Source organism: Hypanus sabinus, chromosome X1 (assembly GCF_030144855.1).
Source record: "Hypanus sabinus isolate sHypSab1 chromosome X1, sHypSab1.hap1, whole genome shotgun sequence".
Classification (NCBI taxonomy): Eukaryota; Metazoa; Chordata; class Chondrichthyes; order Myliobatiformes; family Dasyatidae; genus Hypanus; species Hypanus sabinus.
Window position 1 is genome coordinate 50,371,478 of NC_082738.1, and position 24,998 is coordinate 50,396,475.

Sequence of the window (24,998 nt, forward strand, 5' to 3'; positions counted from 1 at the left end):
AGGAATTTGAATTTAACTTTATATCTGGTGGAAATTGAGTTTGAACTATTTTTACATCATTATGCTGAAACTGGCTCTGCACAAGAACTGGCCATGTCTCCAGACTCAATTAGCCAGCAACATGAGATTCCTTTAAACCTACTTCTTTCCAGGCTTTTGAATAGACTCTTAAAACTTAAGCTGTCTAATTAGGAGCAAGGATCCTTTTCAAAAGTTTATAAATATTAAAATTATTATATTTACTCTAAGTATTTGCATGCCTATGAAACTAGTTTAGAATGTTATTTTCAGATATATTAGACCAGGTTACATGCTGGCGAAGATTTAAAAAAAGTTTATTCTCTATTAAAATTACTTTTCATTCAGCATTAATAAAAAAGGCACCAGATTTTATTATTATTTAAGTGGAATTTGTTCCAAAATTATATTGTGATTGTTGCCCAACGTAAGCCATCTCATGGAAGATTTTGGCTTTGTTTCTCCTGAATTGTGCCCAATACTTGTACTTCCATGTTTTCCCATATTTCTTTTCCAATGGTCCTGAGGGCTAATCCTGTTGGCCAGTGAATGCACTGAGGCATTGGATGTAATTAGATAATGTAGGTGGGCTAGAACAAGACTGACCATGAAAGGACATTTCCCTTCAAGATGAAGCCACACTCAGGTTGGAGAAACAACACCTTATATACCGAATGGGTAGCCTCCAACCTGATGGCATGAACATTGATTTCTCTAACTTCCGTTAATGCCCCTCCTCCGCTTCTTACCCCATCCCTGATTTATTTATTTTCCCCCTCCCCCTCTTTTTTTTCTCTCTCTGCCCATCACTCTGCCTGTTCTCCATCTCCCTCTGGTGCTCCCCTCCCCCTTTCTTTCTCCCTAGGCCTCCCGTCCCATGATCCTTTCCCTTCGTTAGCTTTGTATCCCTTTTGCCAATCACCTTTCCAGCTCTTAGCTTCACCTCTCCCCCTCCGGTCTTCTCCTATCATTTCTGATTTCCCCCTCCCCCTCCTACTTTCAAATCTCTTCCTATCTTTTCTTTCAGTTAGTCCTGACGAAGGGTCTCAGCCCGAAACTTCGATAGTGCTTCTCCTTATAGATGCTGCCTGGCCTGCTGTGTTCCACCAGCATCTTGTGTGTGTTGCTTGAATTTCCAGCATCTGCAGATTTCCTTGTGTTCTCTTCAGCTTTGCTGTCTTTCAAAACTTTCCATGTTGTTCAGTGTTTCTGAATGCTCCTGTCATTTAGAAACATTTAAAAGCTATTCAAAATAAAATGAACAAGTAAAACATTTAAAATTAATGAAATTAATCCACTAAAACTTTTGAGAACTCATAGATAATCCAAATCCCAGCTTTATTTACTGCAAATAGCCATTGGTTTTGAACAATGCTTTTGAACTAGGGAACATAGCCCCAAGATTCAGGGGAGTAGATTTAGGATGGAGATGAGGAGGAACTGCTTTTCCCAGAGAGTGGTGAATCTGTGGAGTTCTCTGCCCAATGAAGCAGTGGAGGCTAACTCAGTAAATATATTTAAATCAAGTTTGGATAGATTTTTGCATAGTAGGGGAATTAAAGGTTATGGGGAAAAGGCAAGGAGGTGGAGATGAGTCCATGGCCAGATCAGCCATGATCTTATTGAATGGTGGAGCAGGCTTGATGGACCAGATGGCCAACTCCTGCTTCTATTTCTTATGTCCTAATCCGTTTTAATGAATTTTCCCTTTTGGTCTCCAATGAAATGAATGGGACCAACCTAGTGCAAAATCCTAGAAGAATTTCCCAATACAAACATTATAGAATCTCAGTAGGCTCTAGTTCTGCCATGGAGTGAACCTGTGAAATGATTGATTGAACCTGGCCAGTTGGTTTGGGTCCTCGTTCACATGGGTATCCTCAAACCTGCCAACACTAAAACACTAATTCCAGTGGTTCTGTGCCAAAATGCAGGCAAAAACCAGGCATTATGTTCACAAAATGCAAATGAAATGCAAGCAAAAACAAACTGCTCTGATAATTGGTGCCCCTGGTTGCAGATAGAGCTCAGAATTGAAATTCTTATACTTCGTGTTATCTAAATTGCCTACTACATTACTTAAATGGAAACTTACTAATTTAGGGTCAGTTTGATGAAAATTAAAAAAAAAACTGCAGTTGCTAGAAATCTAAAACAAATTCAAAATGCTGCCAGATATGTTTGTAGGTTTGTTTGCCAAGCCCGGCAGTTAGGTTGTAAACGGTTCGTCACCAGTCCAGGCGACATCATCAGTGTGAAATTGAGCATTGTTTCTGTGGAGTGCTTGCGTATATATTGGTCTGACTCATTGTTCTGATTGGTTGACTGTTGTGCTGGCCGCTAGCCTCCGCTGGGTCCTGGCCAACTGGATAGCTGAGTAATCTCCACTGGCCTGTACCCCTGGTTATCGGACATCATGAGCATTTGTTCCTCTGACCTTAATGATCTCTGTGAAGAAGTGGTGAAACCACTGGAATTATCTTCAACAAATATGTCCACCTCATTTCCTGTTCCTGATCGCTATAGACTCATCTCTGACAAAAATATATTGCCTGGATTTTGGAGGTAGATAGGTTTGGATGTTAATGTGACCTTTTTAACCGCTCCCATCCACAACTGTCTACGGCCACTTACTGCACCTGCACATGGAGGATGGATACATGATGGAGAACCAGAGTGCATGTTAGGACTGTGAACTATTGTCTTATGCAAATACTGTTTTCAGGGCTGGAGTGAAAAGCCAAGCAGGAAGAGAGTGCTGAGCCACTGAAGTATAGAAGCTCTCGATTCCTCTTAAAGCTTACAGGCCTGTAAACACAAATTGAAAACTGCTGTCTAAATTAGCTTAATGGTTTTACCCAGGAAATACATTTAATATATTTTCAAAGCCATCTTTGATGTTCAGCAGGCCATAGTAACCATTTGGATGATGAAAAATGCCAAACTTTAATGTTTATTATGTTATGTCCACCCCCACCACTCCAAATTATAGCTGCGGGCCAGTAAGCCTCCAGCAAAGCCCTGAGTAATGTGCTCCAGCAATTCATTATTGATTATTTAGTTTTAGTAACAAGCTCTGCCACTTATATGGTTCACCTGATGCAACTGATATATTGCCAGCATCATTTGCTGGAATATGGAGGGCCAACATATTGTAGCAGAAATTGGAAGAATTATTTGTATTATGTTGCGTCTCAGTGATTTTCAACAAAATTATGATTATAATGGTGTTTACATATCAACGACAATTAAAGCAGTCTTAGAAATGACAGAGGCTCTTTCCATAGGACTAACTTTCCATAACCAGCAGGAGCCATCCAGTGATAATAAAATTAATCTAACATCTTTATTGGTCAATGCTATTAGCAAGTAGTTGGCTTCCCTTTGATTATATTAAAGGAGCTGGAGCATTAAGGAATATTGTCTGCTTGGTTTGGGAGCATTTTTATAAGAAATAGCAAAGCAATCATTAATTGGGGTAACACACACAAAATGCTGGTGGAACGCAGCAGGCCAGGCAGCATCTATAGGAAGAAGTACAGTCAATGTTTCGGGTTGAGACCTTTCGTCAGGTCTAACTGAAAGAAGAGATAGTAAGAGATTAGAAAATGGGAGGGGGAGGGCGAGATCCAAAATGATAGGAGAAGACAGGAGTCGGGAGGGATGAAGCTAAGAGCTGGGAAGTTGATTGGCAAAAGGGATACAGAGCTGGAGAAGGGGGAATATCATAGGACGGAAGGCCTTGGAAGAAAGAACGGGGAAGGGGAGCACCAGAGGAAGATGGGGTAAAACTGCAGGCGCAGTTCAACATAATGTTCAGCACTTTTATGAGAAAAGTTAACAAACTGGACAAAAGTGCATTGTATAGAATCTGTGAAATGTAGAAAACAGTAGAGCATATATCAATGCCTTAGAATTCACATTATATAATTAACCTCAAGGAACTGGGCTGATTAATAATGCATTCCCATTACATTTTTCAATGTTGTTTTGTAATGTTAGATGCCCCCACTGGATAGTACTGTTCCCTTGAAAAAAAGAGGCCTTTGATTTCTTAATTCCCCCAAAATTTAACCGAAAACAAGCAGGTACAACTTGGCCTGTAATTATTTCCTCCTGCCCACAATATTTGAATATTTAATTGTGAAGAGTTCTTCATTGTGTCTCTTTGTTTTTTTAAAATTGTAACACACCCAGCATACCTCACTGTTGTGACAAGGAGCAAATGTCAGAATACAAAATAAATAAGTAGAAAAGAGCTGTTAAAGGTCAAACCTGAACTGAAATTTCAAGAAAGGAATTATGTGAGTTTATTTCATAATTGCCTATTTTCTGTATTTTCATATCCAATTAATAAACTTACTTTTGCCAGCTAAACAATAAGGAATTATTTATTAAGTTAACTAATGAGTTATGACCATCTGTCTCTTCCTATCTTACTAGTATGCTTACCCAATAAGCCATTTTGCTTTATGGCCTCAATTTATTTCTAAAATTTTATCCTGTCACTTTATTCATTTATGTTCTTCCCCACTTTTATTTGATGAAAGCATTTAGTTACCCAGTTCAGTAGGACAAAGGTTGCAGCTCAGCTTAAGCAGAACCCATCCCAAAGGAACAGCTCCCTCTTCTCTGGTGCCAGTACCAATGCCGCATTAATGGATCATCAGACTATAAAAATTAGCCCCCCACAACTGTTCTATCCTTCAGTAAGATGGTGACTGTTCCAACTTTCCTTGGCCACTTTCTCTCCAATCTCTATAAACTTTGATTCTCTGAATGCTTTGAATGTATTCATGAATTCAGTATCAACAGCATTCTGATCAATTCTGAAGACTTACAACCTTTTGAGAAAAGAAATACTTTAAATCTTCAATAAGCTTCTTTCCCCTCTCACCTTATTCTAAGACCAGGTTCTTGACTCTTTTGAAAAGGAACAATTATTCTCACATTCACCATGTCAGGACCCTCAAGAACCTTCAATAAAATCATCCCCACATTCTTCTAAATTCCAGTGAGTTCAGACCTAACCATTCAACCTGAGGGGATGTGAGGGGAGAGTGGTTGGAGTCTGGAAACACAGTGAAGAAAAGTATTGAATTTTTTGAAGAAGTTACGAGGAATGTTGACGAGGGTAAGGCAGTGGATGTAGTCTATATGGACTTCAGCAAAGCCTTTGACAAAGTTCCACATGGAAGGTTAGTTAAGAAGGTTCGGTCGTTAGGTATTAATGCTGGAGTAATAAAATGGATTCAACAGTGGCTCGATGGGAGATGCCAGAGAGTAGTGGTGGATAATTGTTTATTGGGATGGAGGCCGGTGACTAGCGGGGTGCCTCAGGGATCTGTTTTGGGCCCAATGTTGTTTGTAATATACATAAATGATCTGGATGATGGGGTGGTACATTGGATTAGTAAGTATGCCGATGATACTAAGGTAGGAGGTGTTGTGGATAATGAGGTGGGTTTTCAAAGCTTGCAGGGAGATTTATGCCGGTTAGAAGAATGGGCTGAACGTTGGCAGATGGAGTTTAATGCTGAGAAGTGTGAGGTTCTACATTTTGGCAGGAATAATCCAAATAGGACATACAGGGTAAATGGTAGGGCATTGAGGAATGCAGAGGAACAGAGAGATCTAGGAATAACAGTGCATAGTTCCCTGAAGGTGGAGCCTCATGTAGATAGGGTTGTGAAGAAGGCTTTTGGAACGCTGGCCCTAATGAATCAAAGCATTGAGTACAGAAGTTGGGATGTAATGTTAAAATTGTACAAGGCATTGGTAAGGCCAAATTTGGAATATTGTGTACAGTTCTGGTCACCGAATTATAGGAAAGATATCAATAAATTAGAGAGAGTGCAGAGACGATTTACTAGGATGTTACCTGGGTTTCAGCACTTAAGTTACAGAGAAAGGTTGAACAAGTTAGGTCTCTATTCATTGGAGCGTAGAAGGTTGAGGGGGGATTTGATCGAGGTATTTAAAATTTTGAGAGGGATGGATAGAGTTGACGTGAATAGGCTGTTTCCATTGAGAGTAGGGGAGATTAAAACGAGAGGACATGATTTGAGAGTTAGGGGGCAGAAGTTTAAGGGAAACACGAGGGGATATTTCTTTACTCAGAGAGTGATAGCTGTGTGGAATGAGCTTCCTGTAGAAGTAGTAGAGGCCAGTTCAGTTGTGTCATTTAAGGTAAAATTGGATAGGTATATGGACAGGAAAGGAGTGGAGGGTTATGGGCTGAGTGCGGGTAGGTGGGACTAGGTGAGATTAAGAGTTCGGCATGGACTAGGAGGGCCGAGATGGCCTGTTTCCGTGCTGTGATTGTTATATGTTATATGGTTATATGGTTACTCTCACAACTTTTAAAAAGCATCTAAGCAACCTTAAAGGTTACAGACCAAATGATATAGACCAACTGTGAGACTAGTAATAGAAAGCTGCAATCTTTCCCTACCCTCTCCTGGCCTTCACCCTTAGATGCGCCTTATTGCCTCAATAAGACAGCCATCTGGCATTCTACAATCTTTATGTAAGGGACTGAATGTTGTCTTTGATTGGAAATTAAGTATTACATTAAAAAAATTGGAGTATGTCATTATCATGCCACAGAGATGTAGCCCATAATTTGTATCATATGAATGAATTGGTGCTGGGCTGGATCAAGCTATCTAATTTTCCCTGCATGGCTCACTCTGGCAATCAACAACAAAATTAAACTTCCACCACATTCCCTTTCCAAGGGAATGCTTGTGGATACTTAATTGTAAGGCCAAAAATGTGTCATCAAACTGATTAAGTACAATCTTTAGCAAAATTTGCCACAAACCTGTATATTTGTTTCAGGTAGATTAGTCATGTCAATAGTGAGGCAACTGTTTTTGTTTATCCAATCTAATTTGATCTAATCTGGCATTTCATTTCAGGCAGGATTTCATCTGATTTGATCTCATTGAGTTGAAAATATTTTGTTGAGGAAACAAAGATTTTCCCCAAAGACATTTGACACCACAATAAAAGATTGATTAGCGAAACAGAAGGCCTTGCAATACAAGGTCAGTAACTGGATGAATAATAGATTCTTTTCAACTGGAGAATAGTTCCCAGCCTCCTGCTAACCTACTTTAAACCCTCCCCGACATGTCAAGCAAATCTTTCTGCAAGAATAATGACCCCCCTTTGAGTTCGTGTAGCCTATTTCTTTTATACAAGTAGTACCTTTCCTAGAAGAGAGCCCAAAGATCTACACATATGAAAACCTGCCCCCTGACCAATTCTTCAGCCACACATCAATCTGCCATATCATCCTATCCTTACCTTTACTGGTGTGTGGCACAGGCAGCAATCCAGAGATTACTATCCTTGAGTTTCTACTTTTTAAAAGACCATAAAACACAGGAACAGAATTTGGCCATTCAGCCCATCAAGTCTGCTTTGCCATCCCATCATGACTGACTTATTATCTCAACCCCATTCTCCTGCCTTCTTCCCATAACTTTTGACATCCTGACTAATCAATCTCTGCTTTAGATCTATCCAATGATTTAGCTTCCACAGCCATATGTAGCCAATGAATTTCATATTCACCACCCTCTGCCAAATGAAATTCCTTCTTATCTGTTCTAAATGGATATCCTATTCTGAGGCTGCGCCCTCTAGTCCTAATCTCACCCACTATATGAAACACTAAAGAAGAAATGGACTTTTAAGATCATAAACCAGAAGGTTGTTCGCTGTGAAAATGGGGGACACCTCCCTCTCCCTTGCCAGGGAGAGAGAGAACCTGTGGTTTGTTGAATTTCAGGTGAAATGCAAAGTTTTGGGGGTAACTTTGGTCTGTGTCTTTGCTCACGCTTGTGCTCAGTAGTGGGTGCCGATGCTTTTTGTTTTGCCGGTGGGGGGAGGGGGGATGGTTGCTCGCTACCGCGTACGCGCGGGAGGGGGGAGCTGGGGGGGTCTTTGGGGTTCTCATGTTTAACTGTCGTTCATTCTTTGGGGCACCTCTGTTTTCGTGGATGTTTGCGGAGAAAAAGCATCTCAGGATGTATATTGTATACATTTCTCTGACATTAAATTCAACCTTTGAATCTTTCAATATTCAATAGGCTTCAATGAGATCCCCCCCATTCTTCTGAACTCCAGTGGGTACAGCCTCAGAGCCATCAACACTTCTCATACATTAAGGCTTTCATTTCTGGAATCATTCTCATAAACTTCTTTCTTCTTATATAAGGAGTCCAAAACTGCTCACAATACTCCAAGCATTGTCTGACCAATACCTTATGAAGCCTCAGAATTATATTCTGAGAAACCTTCTTGCATCCTTTTATATTATTCACTAGTTTACCCTCATTTCTCCCTTTCTTATTATGTTTTAGTTGTCTTCTGTTGGTGTTTAGAAGCTCCCCAATCCTCTAGTGTCCCATAGATTTTGCAATATTGTATACTCTCTTGCTTTTATGCTGTAATTTATTTCCCTTGTCAGCCACTGTTGCCACATCTGCCCTTCAGAATGCTTCTTCTTTGGGATGAACTGCAGAAACCCCAGCCTCTGCTGCTCTGCTGTCATCACTGGAAGCTAGTAGGAAGGTAAAAAAAAAATCTGTTGGAATTCTTTGAGGAAATAACAGGCAGGATAGACAAAGGAAAGTCAATGGATGTTATATTCTTGGATTTTCAAAAGGCCTCTGACGAGCTGCTACACATGAGGCTGCTTAACAAGATAAGAACCCATGGTATTACAGGAAAGATACTAGCATTTTGGGAAGTGTATTGTCATGCACTTTGGTAGAAGGAATAGAGTGTCAGGACGATGGAGCAGGGATCGAATCGTAGACCCAGTACTGTGCACACAGTGATATTAATTGAGTAACAAATCCCAAGGTGCAAACAAAGTGGGCATCAAAGTTCATGCAGAGATCAAAACATCCAGAGAAATCCAAAAAAAAAAATCGGGAAACAGGCAGAGTCAATATTCAGACAGAGTACAGATACAAATGCTGGAAAGGCTCAGGAAAATTCAGTGGCGCAATCTGGTGAAAACGCAGGACTGAAATACACTGAGCAATACACAGAGAGACAGATGATAGGTGGAGCACAATGAGACACAGGTGGCAGCAATACCGGTAATAATGAGAAACAGGTGAGAGATGGAGTACTCAGTGATACAGGGGCCGGAGTCGAGCAGAAGTAGGGACAGGAGCACATGGGGCATGAAAACAAACAAGAGCACGTGGCAATACAAAACCACAGACTGACAGCTAGGGGGAAACACACAAAAAGACAGAGTTCAACTGGAAGTACTGACATAAAGGCATAGATTATTTTATAAACAGGGAGGAAATTCAAAACTCAGAGGTGCAAAGGAACTTTGGTGTCGTTGTGCAAGACTCCCCAATTGTTAACTTGCAGTTTGAGTCGGTAGTAAGCAGGGCAAATGCAATGGTAGCACAGATGTAATGCCGATACTTATTATGTTTAACTACATTTGTAATATTGTGAGCAGTTTTGGGCCCCATATCTATGAAAGTAAAAGCTGGCATTGGAGAGAGTCCAGAAGAGGTTCCTGAGAATGAATGAATAAGAGGAGCATTTGATGGCTCTGGGTTTGTAGTCACTGGAGTTTAGAAAAATGAGGGGTGGGGGAGAATCTCATTTAAAACCTCACAAATATTGAAAAGACTAAAGAGAGTGGACATGCAGAGGATATTTCCTATAGTGGAAAGTATAGGACCTGAAGGCACACCATCAGAGTATATGGATGTCCCTTTAGGACAGAGATGAGGAGGAACTTCTTTAGCCAGAGGATAGTGAATCTGTGGAATTCATACGGCTGTGCAGGCCTAGTCATTAAGGATAGTTAATGTGAAGGTTGATAGGTTCTTGATTAGTAAGAGTGTCAAAAATTACAGAGGGAAGACCGGAGAATGGGGTTGAGAGGGATAATAAATCAGCCATGATGGAATGGAAGAACAGACTTGATAGGCTGAATGACTTCTGCTTCTTATGGTCCTTATGATATGGTGGTTCATCTCATCTCTAGTACAACATAGCTGTACGCTAATGCTGTGATTTTTCACAAAGTAAATTGAAGGCATGTGAGCCATTAAGTAACGATCACATCATTCACAAGAACGGAGGGTAAAAGCACCATATTCAGTAATCTCCTGCACCCTCTAGAAGAGACTGCTTTAAAGTCAAATTGACAAAGTTCTGGGAATACATCTCTGGCTTGTATTTTTAGGTTTGGGGAAGATGTTTGCGGAGAGGTGGATTAAGGAGGGAGGGAAGTAAGAACAATAAAATATATTGCAAAGAAAAATAAAGTTGAAGTTAAAACACATATTAAGCCCTGAAAATTTATTTTAACAAGCATTAGCTCAAACGGAAAGAGAGTTGTATTAGTGAAAGCAAAACTCCTTCAGGAAGAAAAAAATATTTCTCTGGAAGGAAAAGAAAACAGAATATAGTAGATGTGGAAATCTAAAATAAAAATAGCAAATGTTGAAAATATTCGGCAGCATTAAAGAGAGGCAGATCCTATTTCCAGTTGATGAACTTTATTAGATTCCAGTAAATATGTCTTAAACCATTTATATGTTCATGATCTCAATTATCATTTGGTATTAATTCCATCACTGAAGCGCAAGTGATTTCTGAGGAAACCTCAGAAGTTACCCTTGACAACTTCTGACAGTGAAGAAGGACAAAAACTTGCTATTTTAAAGGTCCATTTTCAATAGGTTCATGCTAATCCTTTTGAATTTTATCTGTGAATAAGATGCTCTTTTCCATATCCTGGACAATCTGAGAGATGAATGGCTTGCTGCCAGCTTCCATGATATGTTCTTTTAATACGTCATTCAGTTGAATCCCAAAAACACAAAACAGAGCAAGGTATGTTTGAAATTTTACTTTTTTCAAATATACCTTGCATTTTTGGGATTCCTTTCTATGGTATATCAAAACATATGACTGTAACCAGGAAGCAATTCTCTTGTAGTTAGACAGCATGTGTGAAGGCAGAACTAAGAGTAGGTTTAACAGATCTCTCTCCTTGTTGAAAATGGTATAAATGGAAAGCAAATAGTGTTTTTGGTCTGGTTGCTTGACAAGACAAACAGTTGTGGAATACTTCAACAGTTTGTCTGTGCAGTCACTATTATGCTTTCTGGCAGGTCTTGGCAACACACGTTGACTGGGGTAGTTGAGTAAATGGGGCACAAAACTTGGATCTGAGAGAACATTGGCATTAGCAATGATTCACTCTGGCTATATGCCCATTCAGTTCTGAATATCCAGGTTGGCTTTGATCCACCAAAAGGAAGGATAAATACAGTCCTGAATGGCTGGTTTCCTCTATTCTGGCCTGGATTAGCAGTTGGAGTATCAGTGATTTTTGAACACAGCTGGGCAAACAGCTCCAGTAACATCCTCAGGAGCTTGGAGTGGAAGAACTTAGCAGAGCAGACATTTTCAACTAGTCTTTCTGAAATTTTCATCCTGTTCAAGACCTCAATTCAATGGCTTTACAAGAACAAGCAAAGCAACTTCTTTTCAGATGCTTTGAAGGTCCATGTGGTGTGATACTCGAGGAGAAAAATAATCATTTCTGTAGAGTAGCAGCATTGTTGTATGCTTGATACCTTCGGAATCATCTTCTTCCTCCATGGCAAAGTGCTCAGTGGCCACTATCCCATCTCTTCTGTCAAAAGCTTTTGCTGTATTCTTAACTCTCCCGCTGCTCACCTGGTGCCAAACATGATCCCCAGGCAAGTTCCTGCAGTAGGGAATCTTGCATGAGGATTTCATCCATGACATTACCAAGGCTGTAAAAAGATAAATTCATTTGAATTGTTACAATCAAGTCTTTCAGTCCTGTATCAGAACATATGAGTCAATGGTCACTGATTAGACCATCATCAGCACTACTTTCAAATCTCCCCCCAGTTACTTTTTCACTCAGACTCAGAAATGAAGATCCTTTCTTTCTTTGAATTTCCTTCCTTCTGATCCAAATCCCAAAGGAAGGTCAAATAATTTACCATCCATTCCAGTCAGGTTTGCCCGCCCAGTTTAAAATGGGAACTCAAGAAAATATGGTCTGTGTTGCAGTGAACATGGCCTACCCCCCTCACTTGCCTTCCACATTAGCCTCACTTTTTCTGGATACCCTTTGCAGTTGTGACACAATGGTGTCATGACTTCAGGTAGTAGAAGCAAAATGCACAACAGCCTTCTGAGAAATTGTACCCTTATAGGTAATCTAATTACTAAATGTTTCTAATGATCAGAAACTTTTAGAAACAGTTGGAAAGCATTGAAATAATCTCAAAAAACTATAGTTTAAAAAACTCAATAGCAATAAATTCACTGGAAGTCACATTCAATTTACAAAATTTATTTAAAAATTATTATATAAATTAGAATAAGGTCAAAAGAAAAGTTCTTTAATTGTGGAGGTCGGTTATCCCACTCAAATCAATGGTACTGCACTAGATGCATTAAATGAGGGGCTAGACATCAAGTTACTGCCCCCTCAATTCAAGGCAATCTTTTTGTCTCATATTTTATTTTTGGAGTTGCGATTTTGTGGCATTGTTTTTGCCATGTTCTTTCAGATTCTATGCTGACTTCCAAAATGCCAAGCACATGGCAATGAGAAAAGGGAGGTAAAATGACTGGGAGCATCAGGAGTGCAGAGAATACAATACTGAGGGTTTGAGATAGTGACCATTGAGAACCATTGCGTAGACAATTAGTCTGGAGTGCACTAGTATAATGGGAAGCTCTCTGTGGAATTGTTGGCTAGCCATCAGCAGAACATGGTTCTTATGCATTTCTCTGCTAAGCTGGGATAGTTCAAAAGTTCATTTTATTATCAAAGTATGTACGCAGAATACAACTCTGAGATTTATTTTCTCCAGATAGCCATAAAATACAGAACAACCATAGTGGTCATTGAAAGAAAAGACATCAACATCCCCCCCCCCCCTGCACAAAAAAGAAAAAAACAAAAACCCGCAAACCCCAAAATCCCCAACCCCTCCCTTGCACAAAAACTAACGGATCGCCCAACCAGAAAATGGCAGCTAGAACATCAAACCCCAACCACCAATCTCCTTTCTCACAAGAGCATAACATATTGCCCACAAAGAAAAAATCAGCGACAATAACATCTAACCCCAAACTCCCTCTCTCGCGTACAAAAAATTAACAGATCCCCCACGTGGAAAAACACCAACAAGAACATCAAACCCCAGATCTTCTGGTAGCTCCACCTTCAGAATAATTAATAGACAGTTTAACAGAAGAACATTTATGATTAAGCTGCAGTAATCAAATTTATTTACTTCTAGTTTTGCCAAATTATGGAGACATTTTATTATAATTCTGTCCAAAGTCATTTTTTTATGGAGTTGGAATTTTGTGGTAATGTTTTTGCTTTTGTCACTGGCTGTTGATCCAGTATTTTATTTGTTCTTCAAAGAATGTGGACATTATAGCAAGAAATAGTTTGACAAAATTACTGAGTTAAATTTACAAGTCAGTGACTCATTAATTAAACTTTGATTAATTAGAAGACTGATGGATATGGTGGAATAATGTCAGTCTTCTCCTGAATTTACTTTTATAAACTTAAGCTGCAATAATAAAGTTAATTCAATTGACTACCCAGGTATCTGCCATGTCAAGCATTCAGTAAGGCTCTATGCTAATGTAGGTAATTCACAATATATTACCTGCTTCAGATAATACCCCTGACTCCTACTCCAAAAGAATTTTGAAGTCATTAGTTGAATGTTGTGAATGGATCTTGAGAAATACAGTTGGAAAATAAGGAAAATCTTTTGATTAATCCACAATAACGTAATGTAATTATGTACCTTAAAATTGCAGATTTTGGTGAATTAAGTGGGCTGAGTGAAGTGGATTTTCATTATCACTGTCAGGGCAGAGTGCAGAAGGGAAAATCCGGCATATCAGACTACAAGCTGGTATCAGATCAGGCTGACCTTCATCATGCTACAATGAATGGAAATACACTCAGTGGCCACTTTATTAGTTACTTCCTGTACCTAATAATTGACCACTAAGTCAATGTTGTGGTCTTCTGTTGCTGTAACCCATCCACTTCAATGTCCGATATGTTGTGCTTTCAGAGATGCTTTTCTGCACATCACTGTTGTAACCTGCAGTTGTTTGAGTTACTGTTGCCTTCCCATCAGCATGAACCAGTCTGGCCATTTTCCTCTGCCCTCTCTCATTAACAAGGCATCTTCACTCACAGAACTGCTGCTCACTGAATGTTTTTTTGTTTATCGCACTGTTCCTTGTAAACTCTGGAGACTGTCGTGTGTGAAAATCCCAAGAGATCAGCTGTTTATGAGTACTGGACAACAAAGATTTTGCTTCCTGAATAATTTTGGGTGTATCTTATGGATTTTGGGTTGCCAATGATGAAAATCACCATGACATTTCCCTATCATGAACCATTTTTTGCAATCGCCTATATTTGTTCCTTGAATTCAAAACTCAAGTCAATTAAAATGTTGCCCATTGTAAGCTGAAAAGTTTTCTATCTTATCCAGGCATGCCTGGGCATGCTTAGTTAGGGCAGATGTTGCATGGCAAGACAGATTTAAGAAAAACAGGACCTGGAGTCTAGAGGAGACAGGCAGAGATGCCATGATGCATGAGCCAGGAGTGGAAAACAACACTGATACTGATATAGATTTTGAATACTTTATATTGAATGAGCCTCATCTGAATTAAATGACCTGGTCAGGGACTTGGGTTTGTCAAAGGCAAAAGCAGAATTACTGCATTGGGTTCAAGTCTGCAAGGATGAACTTTGCTGTCACTGGGCACACAAATTTCCTTGAAGGATTTCGATATTTCAGATAGATGTTACTCAGAGTAACTGATGTCTAGATTAAGGGAAGTATTTTTTGTTGGTCCACAAGTCAAACAGGTCATCAATGACAGGCAATTTGAAGAAAGTCTAGTGGGACCGGAGAAAATCACATGGAAAGCATTCAAGGATTCAAGGTCACTAAAGATTAATTTTCTGCATTCCCATTTAGACTTCTACCCTGCAAATCTTGGTGTTGTCAGTGATGAGCATGGTGAAAGGTTTCACCAGGACATTGCGGTCATGGAGAAATGGTATCAGGGCAACTGGAATCCATCAATGCTGGCTGATTATTGTTGGACACTTAAGCAAGAAGCCTCAGACACTGAGCACAAATAAAAATCATCAACAACACATTTTTAGCTTAGTTGAACTATTACAAATCATCAGCACCATTTTGCAATTAAACATATTATATTCAATAAAAGTTAATTTATTATTTCTTGAAATTTCTACATGATACAAGTTGTCTGAAACTATATGTGTGTTCAGCTTCAAAGTGGTCTATCATACACAAAAAAAATTCTCAGGAAGCAACACTTTCGAAAACATTTTTTGTCCAGTGTACTCAAACCACCACATTTTGGCACCAACAAACATTCCATGGTCAAAGTCAGATAATATTTCTTCCCCATTCTGATGTTTAGTCTGAAAAACAAGTAAACCTCTTGACCACGTCTGCATGCCTTTATGTATTGAGTTGCTACCACATGATTGGCTGATTAGATATTTGCATTAATAATCAAATGCACGGGTTTACCTAATAAAGTGGCCATTGAGTGTAAATTCCTTTCACTTTTCTTTGTGCTACCAGGTTTTCCTTGCTCTTACTAATGCTTATTGCTCCAGTGGTAAAACCAAAGCTCACTCAAGGAGTGCAAAATGATATTATTTTCATCAAACCTGACCCCATTCTACAATTGTCAGCTATGGTCCAGGTGTGAAGTAAAAGGCTCTATACTCAATAAAATGCTTGACAATCTTGTTGACTAGAACAGAATGTGATGTTGTGAAAGCCATTCGAAATAGAAATATTTAGAAAAGGAAAATAGGTCACCAATTTAAGCTTTAAATGGCCAACAACAAAGTGAACACAAAGAAATGGGTCAGATCTGCCTCACTTTGAACTCACTTGCATTTTTTTATGTGGAAAAGTTAATGAATTCAAATTAGGTCAGAGAAATCACCATTAAATATGTTATTACAGAAATATACCAAACAACTGGAATTCCCTGGACTTGGTTTATTATGGGAAATTAATTTCTAATAACACTATGTTTATCATAATTTTGTGGTTGAGAACTATAATGAACACAGCCCTACCTAAAATATGTTAAGTTGCAGAAAAACAAATGAATTTGTACTGTACTTACTCATCTGGAGACTGTCAGTTATTGAAGAAATAAAGTCCCTCCTTGGCTTTGATCTTAAAATATGCATGAGGGGTGATCTCTGGAAAGTAAACTTGCAGATAAATTTCCAAGATTGGAGGATAACTCAACCCAACCATCGATGACCCAAGCTACACATTTTCTGAATTATATCAACTCTTGCCTGAGGAGCAACTCCAATTTGTTTACCGTCACATCATGTCAACAGTAGATGCCATTTCATTGGCTCCTCACTCAACCCTGGAACATTGGGACTGTGAAGGTACATACATCAGGATTGACTACAATTCTGCATTCAACACTATCATCCCCTCAAATCTAAACAATAAGCCCAGAGACTAGCCCCCAGTGCCTCTTTGTGCAACTAGATCCTTGGTTTCCTCACTTACAGACCCTAGTCAGTTTGGATTGTCAACAATATCTCCTTCACAATCACCATTGCCACAAGTGCATCATAAAATTGATGCTGTACTCATTTTATAATTATGACTGTGAGACTAAGTGCAACTTCAATGCCATATTTAAGTTCTCTGATGACACCATTTTTATTACCAATCAAAGGTTGTGATATATCAGCGTATACTATAGGAGGGAGATTCAAAATCTGGCTGAATGGTGCTACAGCAAAATCACTGAGTATGTGCCTTCAGGCTTCTGTACCTCCTACCTGATGGTAACAGTGAGAAAAGGGCATGCCCTGGGTGCTGGAGGTCCTTAATAATGGATGCTGCCTTTCTGAGACACCGCTCCCTAAAGATGTCCTGGGTACTTTGTAGGCTAGTGCCCAAGATGGAGCTGACTAGATTTACAACCTTCTGCAGCTTCTTTTGGTCCTGTGCAGTAGCCCTTCCATACCAGACAGTGATGCAGCCTGTCAGAATGCTCTCCACGGTACAACTATAGAAGTTTTTGAGTGTATTTGTTGACATGCCAAATCTCTTCTAATTCCTAATAAAGTATATTTGCTGAATTGCCTTCTTTATAACTACATTGATATATTCAGACCAGGTTAGATCATGAGAGATCTTGACACCCAGGAACTTAAAGCTGTACACTCTCTCCACTTTTGATTGCTCTATGAGGATTGGTATGTGTTCCTTTGTCTTACCCTTCCTGAAGTCCACAATCAGCTCTTTTGTCTTACTGACGTTGAGTGCCAGGTTGTTGCTGTGGCTCCATTTCACTAGTTGGCATATCTTGCCAACAAGAGGGTACACCCTCTTGTCACCATCTGAGATTCTATCAACAATGGTTGTATCACAATTTATTATTTTGTTTGTTTTTTTTTCTGTTTTGTATTTGCGTAATTTGTTGTCTTTTGCATGTTGGTTAATTGTTTTTTTTTGTGAGCAGTTTTTCATTGATTCTATTGTGCTTCTTATAACTTATTGCCCATGAAAAAATGAAATTCAGAGCAGTCTATGGTGACATTGATGTACTTCGATAATAAATTTACTTAGAACTTTCAGAGATAGACTGTCAATCACCATATTTTTTTTGTTTTATTTGCATCAGGAACAAGGTTAAAAAGAAAGAAAATGCTGCATTCTGTTTAGTGGTACGCACCTCAATAATAAAAGGGTAAAAGGGAAGACAGAGATACTAAAGAAAAATATTGTGTTGTGAACATAGGAAATAAGTTGAAGTGGGTTACAAGATCAGAGGTGAAAAACATTGTGGAAAAATATGAATGTGCACGAAACAAAAAGGTAGAATATTTTTGTATGGTGATACATAGTATATCAGGAGATATTGAGGTTCAAAGGGAAAACAAGTCCTGAGAAACAGTACTTTTTTAGAGAATTAGAAAGAATCATCATCCTTATCTTTCACTATATATTGTTTTGATTTTGTTATACACCAGGTGCATCAAATTTGAAATGTACAATGTTTTTTTGGCTGCAGGGATACTGTTTCATTTACAGCTTTCATAAAACAATTTGATAACTTTGAAAGCAAACAAAACACAGGAATAGCTGGGCTGAGGAAAGGAAGGAAAGTGATAGACCAAACTGGATTACTCTTTGGAACAGTTAGCATGAACTTGATTGGCCAAATGATACATGTGATTCTATTCTATAATTCTGTGATTCCTTCTCTCAACAAACTTTAATTATGTGGAATATTTTTACTTATTGCTGGCTGAAGTACTGGAGAAGTAAAATTCTCAACTGTGTCATACTTCAATCTGTATAATTCTGAATGCTTAAAATATTAGAATAAATTAAGAAAAGAATTGAGATTTGAACTTTTTAATGTGAATCAAGAAAATGAATAATTTCCATCTGACAGTAGTTTATAAATTTTTAAAGTTTTCTTCCAAAATCTTACCTTGACTTATGACAACTTAAACAGTATTTGCTGGAGTACATATTTATGTGAGGAATCTTTCGCTATTCTTGAGTTCCTGGTGCTTTTGCTGTACTATCTCCTTTCCTAGCAGTAACATACTGGTGTTAACATATAGCTGCACATGCTGACACAGCTGTGTTAAATGTTCCAGGATCAAAGTGTTCTGTTGGCACTGGTCATGGAATAAGAAATGCAGGAGTGGAAATGAGTAATGTTTGACTTCTGCTTAAGGCTGGAAAGATTCCAAACATAATTCTCAAAGAGGTTTGCAATGGCCTGCATTTCACATTGCAGAATAAGCTGGCACCGTCATCCTAAATACCCCTTCCACATGATCAGATCCTGATAAATGATAAATGAGGCTGCAATGCGAAGAAATTTCCTACTAAACGACAAAAGTATTTCTAAACTTTCAAATAAAACCCTGCTCAGCTGCTCATGTACTCTTAGTAAAGAATTGTGTGGAGAGAGTGAACAGTCAACATCACAGTTTTGGGCCATTAGTGCAGAGAAGGGCATCTGGAAATCATACCAGGTCCAATTCTCAGATAGGAAGGCCTTCTCCCAGTAATAGGAAACGACCCTGTTGTGTATATTTTTTGCACAATTAACACATAAAAATGGATGCAAATAGATCCAATTTCTACACACGTTGTTTAATGAAACTTGGTGGAATACGAAATTTATTGCAAGAGGAAGGCAGAATGGAAGGCCTATCCCCACCCTTGCTTTGACTGAATTGTTTCTATTGATGCATAACCTCAACCATTAAAATAGGCTTCATAGAGGAGATTTGTTTTAAATGCTACTTATGGCAAAAGTGCAAATGGAAGAATCCAAAATTCTAGAAAGCGCAATTCATCATGGAACACTAGGTGATAAAGGAAAAGAAATAAGATGCCAGAATTAATTGAATGACAGCATTAGTTAGATCCTGACATTCTTTGTCTAATTAATAAACAAGGAATTAAGCTGATTTTGACTCAGCAAAATTAACAATTAATGAGAATGCGGAAGTCTCAAATTATTGATACTTTATGTGCGACTCCATCAACATTAACTCTTCAGTTGTTGCCAATATAAAAAGACTGATCCTCTTCAACAAGAGATGCCCAGGGTATGCAAGTTAAGTTTTCATGCAATCTCTTGGATTATATCTTAAATATGCACCTGCAGGAAAGAGTGTGTGAAGGAAATGGCTGCAAAGAATGAGGTGGTGGAATAGTTTGAAATGGTAGAGTCCAGGAGTGGGATTATGCTCTTGCAGGGTGTAGCTAATAGTTCCAATCTGCTTTCATTTTGTGACTTAGTTCAGTGAGGCAGTGGAGCACTCTCATGGTACAAAAGCGAAACATATCTTGCTGCTCTCCTTCTTCCTACAGATGTGGCCCATTAGATCCCTTAGATGGTCAACCATAATTGAAATTACACAGAGCCTTTGCATGTTGTACTTTGATTACTCACCATGCCCATGCTTCTCCAAGACTCCAACATTATTTTTCCACAGTATCACTGGAACAGTCATTACACATACAGCCACTGAATCTGATGGGAATAAAATGAGTTTGATGAGAATGCTGCTTTAAAAGACACTGGCACTCACACTTACTCACTTCTGGGTTCCCAGCACATCCTGCAATCGGCCTACCATGATCACAGCCCATCTTCTACATAAACAACATTGAACTTCTTATGATAAAGTCCCCAATTATCAGGTCTCAAATCAGAAAACAAGGCATCACACTGCAAGACTAACACGACAGAGCATATCTGTACACTCAACCCACTCTCAGAGAAAAACCACATTGAATTTACTCAGGAGTGTAAATACATCATAAGTAGTCTAAAAGAAAATTACTTCTTTATTACCACAAAACTTTAAATGCAGTCTAAGTGGATATGCTTATGTGCCTGATGAGTCGTGCTTGTATGGCATTTGGCTGGAAATATCAGACTGGGTGGTGCTTCTTTAAAAATATAACTAGTAAGACTGATCATTGATACGTGGAAAACAAAGAAAATATACAGAAAGATCGACAAACCAAGACGACTTTTGGTGCTGCTATAGTTAGTTTAGAGCCCATGAAGCATGTTTCTAAAACTTAAGAAAAATAAATGTACAGCAACCAATGAGTGAGTGAGCTTAAAACAACAGTTACTAAATTCTAAAGTATGGTAAATGGTTGAAGTTTTCACTTTTGTCAGCATTTGCTGGACAATTTTTGTGGTTAAGACATTCAGTACCAAACATTCTTCACTTTTGGCATTAACATTCTGTTATTAGAAACTCCTGTAGAACAACTGGAAGAATAAGTTGAAAGTACTATATACAAAGCAGAAAAAATAACCAGAGTAAAACTGCTGGCAATTGCTTAGTTTTGAGTTCTATGCATTAGTTCATTATTTTTCTGTCCTTCAACTGGCCTTCCCATTACCTTTAAATGATCTAATTGTGTTAAATATTTTTGAAAAAAAAACATACTATAGTGGAATCATAATCTAAATTGAAGCACTTTGATAAGAGGCATTAAAAGGCAGATTATTATTGAAATGGAAGAGACTGCAGTGAGTGAATCTCAGATGGATCTAAGTTTTCTAGTACATAAATCTCAGGAAATTAGCAGGAAGGTCTAACAACTAATCAAGAAGGCAAACAGCATGTTAGCCTTCATTGCAAAGGGGTTGGAGTTCAAGAATATTGAGGTTTTCTTACATTTGTACAGAGTGTAGGTGAGGATGTACTTGGAATGCTATGCTGAGCTTTGCTCCCCTTACATAAAAGGGATATGGTAGCATTAGCAACACTGGAAGCAGTCCAAGGATGAGAGATTGTCCTCCAAGAAAAGCTAAATAGATCAGTTCTGTATTTGTTGGAGATTAGAAGAATGTGGGGTTACCATTTTCAAACACATATGATCAGAAGAGGGCTTGATAGGATAGATGCTGAATTATTTTCAACAGTGGGAGAGTCCAGAAAAATTGGACAGGCTGCAAAATAAAGGGCTGGTAATTTAAAACTGAACTGTACAGTAATTTCTTCAGAGTCTAGTGCATCTTTGGAAATCTGTGCCCCTATGAGGTGGTGGATGGGAATTGATAAATGTTTGAAAAATTGTGAAATTGAGGGTTCTGGAGAGATGGTACAGAAGAGGAATTGAAGCCAGCATAGATCAGCCATGGTCAGATTGAAAAACTTGAAGGGCCTGGTAGCCTGCTCCTGTTCTCCTATTTTTGCTTGTCCTTGTTTTATTGTGCTCTAAGCTTCTTCGCCATTAGGCTGAGATGAATTGCATCTTCACCAAGTTTAAAAACACGCCATGGCCATCTTTCATTTGCAGATTTCAGAAGACAGTATTCTTTAATTTCCACCACCTCCTTCCATGCATGAATCACTTAACTTATTCTGGTTGTTCTTTCCAACTTGACTTTTTCAGTTCCTGACTGCTACAATGTGTGCTGATGTAATAAATGGTCTCATCAATCGCACTGTTGAGATATGGGCCTGGAAGTTGATCCATAACATTTTCCATTTAGAGTAGAACAATGCCGATCTTGAAAACCCCATAGACAGCAAGAACTTCAATTGTGAAGTTCACAACACAGTATCGTTGGGTTTCCAGTCTATAACATTGTGCTGGAAGTAACATTATCCTAGGGATGGCACTCAGCCAGCTACATAGGGTGGTTGACTGAAGCCTTACCTGAGAATCTGATCATATTCAAAAGGAAAAAATGCAAAACAGCTGTGAAGACTACTTGTGGAGAATACTGACTGGTGTAAAATGGGCAAAGGTTATCTTTTGTAAACTGGAGGAATCTGGTGGGAAGATGGTGCTGGTGAACCATGGCAAAGTGTTGTGGGCAGCTTACAAAACTTCTAATATACTTCTTCTGAACAACTTTCACTACAATTTGCAGCCTGTAATTTTCCTTTAAGTAACGTGCATTTAAAATGTCTTAATGAACTAGTGATTTCACTATCTTCTGAAGGACTCAGCAGACTTAACTCTCAGACATGCTTCAAACGGATGAACGTACATCACTGCAGCCAAAAGAGAGGGGGAGGCCAGGCTAAAACAAAGGGGCATGCAATTTCTTCTACATGAGAAATTCTGCAGGTGCTGGAAATCCAAAGCAACACACACAAAGTGCTGGAGGAACTCAGCAGGTCAGGCAGCATCTATGGAAATGAATAAACAGTTGACATTTCTGGCAGAGACCCTCCTTCAGGACTGGAAAAGAAGGAGGAAGACACCAGATTAAAAAGGTGGGAGGAGGGAAAGGAGGATAGCTAGAAGGTGGTAGGAAAGGCAAAGGGCTGGAGAGGAAGGAATCTAATGGGAGAGGAGACCATAGAAGAAAGGGAAGGAGGAGGGGACCCAGAGGGAAGTGATCGACAGGTGAGAAGAAGTAAGAGGCCAGAGTGGGGAACAGAAGAAGAGGGGAGGGGGAGGCAAAGATATTCTTGGTGGCAGGATTCTTTTGGAGATGGCAGAAGTTGTGAAGAATGATATGTTGGATGCAGAGGCTCATGGGGTGGTAGGTAAGGACAAGAGGAATTCCACCACTGATAGAAGATGGGGTGAGTGTGGACATTCTGGAAATGGAGGAGATGAAGTGAGGGCAGCATCAATGGTGGAGCAAGCTAAATCCTGTTCTTTGAAGAAGGAGGACATCTATGAGGTCCTGAAAAGGAAAGATGCATCCTAGGAACAGATGCGGCAGAGACAAAGAAACTGAAAAAAGGGAATAGCATTTTTACAGAAGGCAGGTTGGGAAGAGGTATAGTCAAGATAAGCGTGGGAATTGGTAGGTTTATAAAATATGTTGGTTGACAGTTTGTCTCCAGAGATGGAGACAGAAGGATCAAAAAAGTGGAGGGAGGTGTCAGAAGTGGACCAAGTGAACAAGGGCGGGACGGAAGCTGGAGGCAAATTTGATGAAATTGATGAGCTCAGCGTGGGTCAATGAAACAGCACCAATGCTGTCATCAATGTAGCACAGGAAGAGTTGGGAACATTACCGGGGAAGGCTTGAAACATGGACTGTTCTACATAGCCAACAAAAAGACAGGTATAGCTGGGCCCATATGGTGCCCATGGCTACACTTGCAACCTGGAGAAAGTGGGAGGAGCCAAAGAAAAACTGCTGAGGCCGAGGATCACTTCTGCCAGATGGAGGAGAACTGGTTGTTTTTTTATTGATAAAGAAACTTCCTCTACCTAGTATCTTGGTAGGAAATGTGCAGTTGCTGGAGTACACGATTGAGGACTAAGGGTGAGATTGCTGCATTGGAGGGCAATGAGGAATTGCTATGTTCTCTGTTTCACAGAGACATGCCTTACTCTGGACTTGCTGGATACGTCGGTTAGACCCGAGGGCTTCTCGATACGCTGGATGGACCGGACTGCTGATTCAAAGAGGGCAAAAAACAGGTATCTGTGTTTTGTGGTGCTTGGACACAGTAGTCTTCTCGCAAACATGTCCTCCCGACCTGGAACATCTAATGATTAAGTGCTGACTGTTCTACTTACCAAGAGAGTTGCAGTTCGCATACTGTCAGCAAACAAGAAACAACGTACCCTGATGTCTTTCAAATCATTGCTGGAGACTTCAATCAGGCTTGTTTGAAGAAATCTCTGTCCAGTTAGCATCAACATATCACCTGCAGCTCCAGGGGTCCCGATACACTTGACTACTGCTACATTACACTTAGAAATGCTTACCGTTTCATGCCGTGACTGCGTTTTGGTAAATCTGATCATTTGGCTGTCCTTCTCCTACCTGCATACAGACAGAGGCTAAAGAGCAAAGCTCCAGAGGTAAGGACCACTAAGAGACAGTCGTGGGAGGCAGAGGAGCGGCTGTGAGGTAGCTTTGAGTCAGTGTACTGAGTCCTCTTCAAGGACTCATCAGAGGATCTGAATGAATGCACCATGGTTGTCACAGACTTATAAAAATAGTTGTAGACACGTGTGACCCCTCAGAATCATTCAGAGTCTTCCCCAGTCAGAAGATCTGGATGAACCAAGAGATGCACAATCTGTTGAGGGTCAGATCAGTGATGTTCACATCTGGTGGCCAAGTAAAATACAAAAAAGTGCAGGTACAACCTCCAGAAAGTTATCTCACATGCAAAGTGGCAATTTCAAACCAAAGTTGAATCACTGAAGGATGCTCAACAGTTGTGTGCCGCCATCTTGAATGCTTGAATGGTATTACATCCTACAAAGTGAAACCAAGTGACATAGGTGACAACAAGGCTTCAGCCCCAGACGAGCCTTTTATACTTGCTTTGACTGTCAAAATATGGAGGCATCTTCATG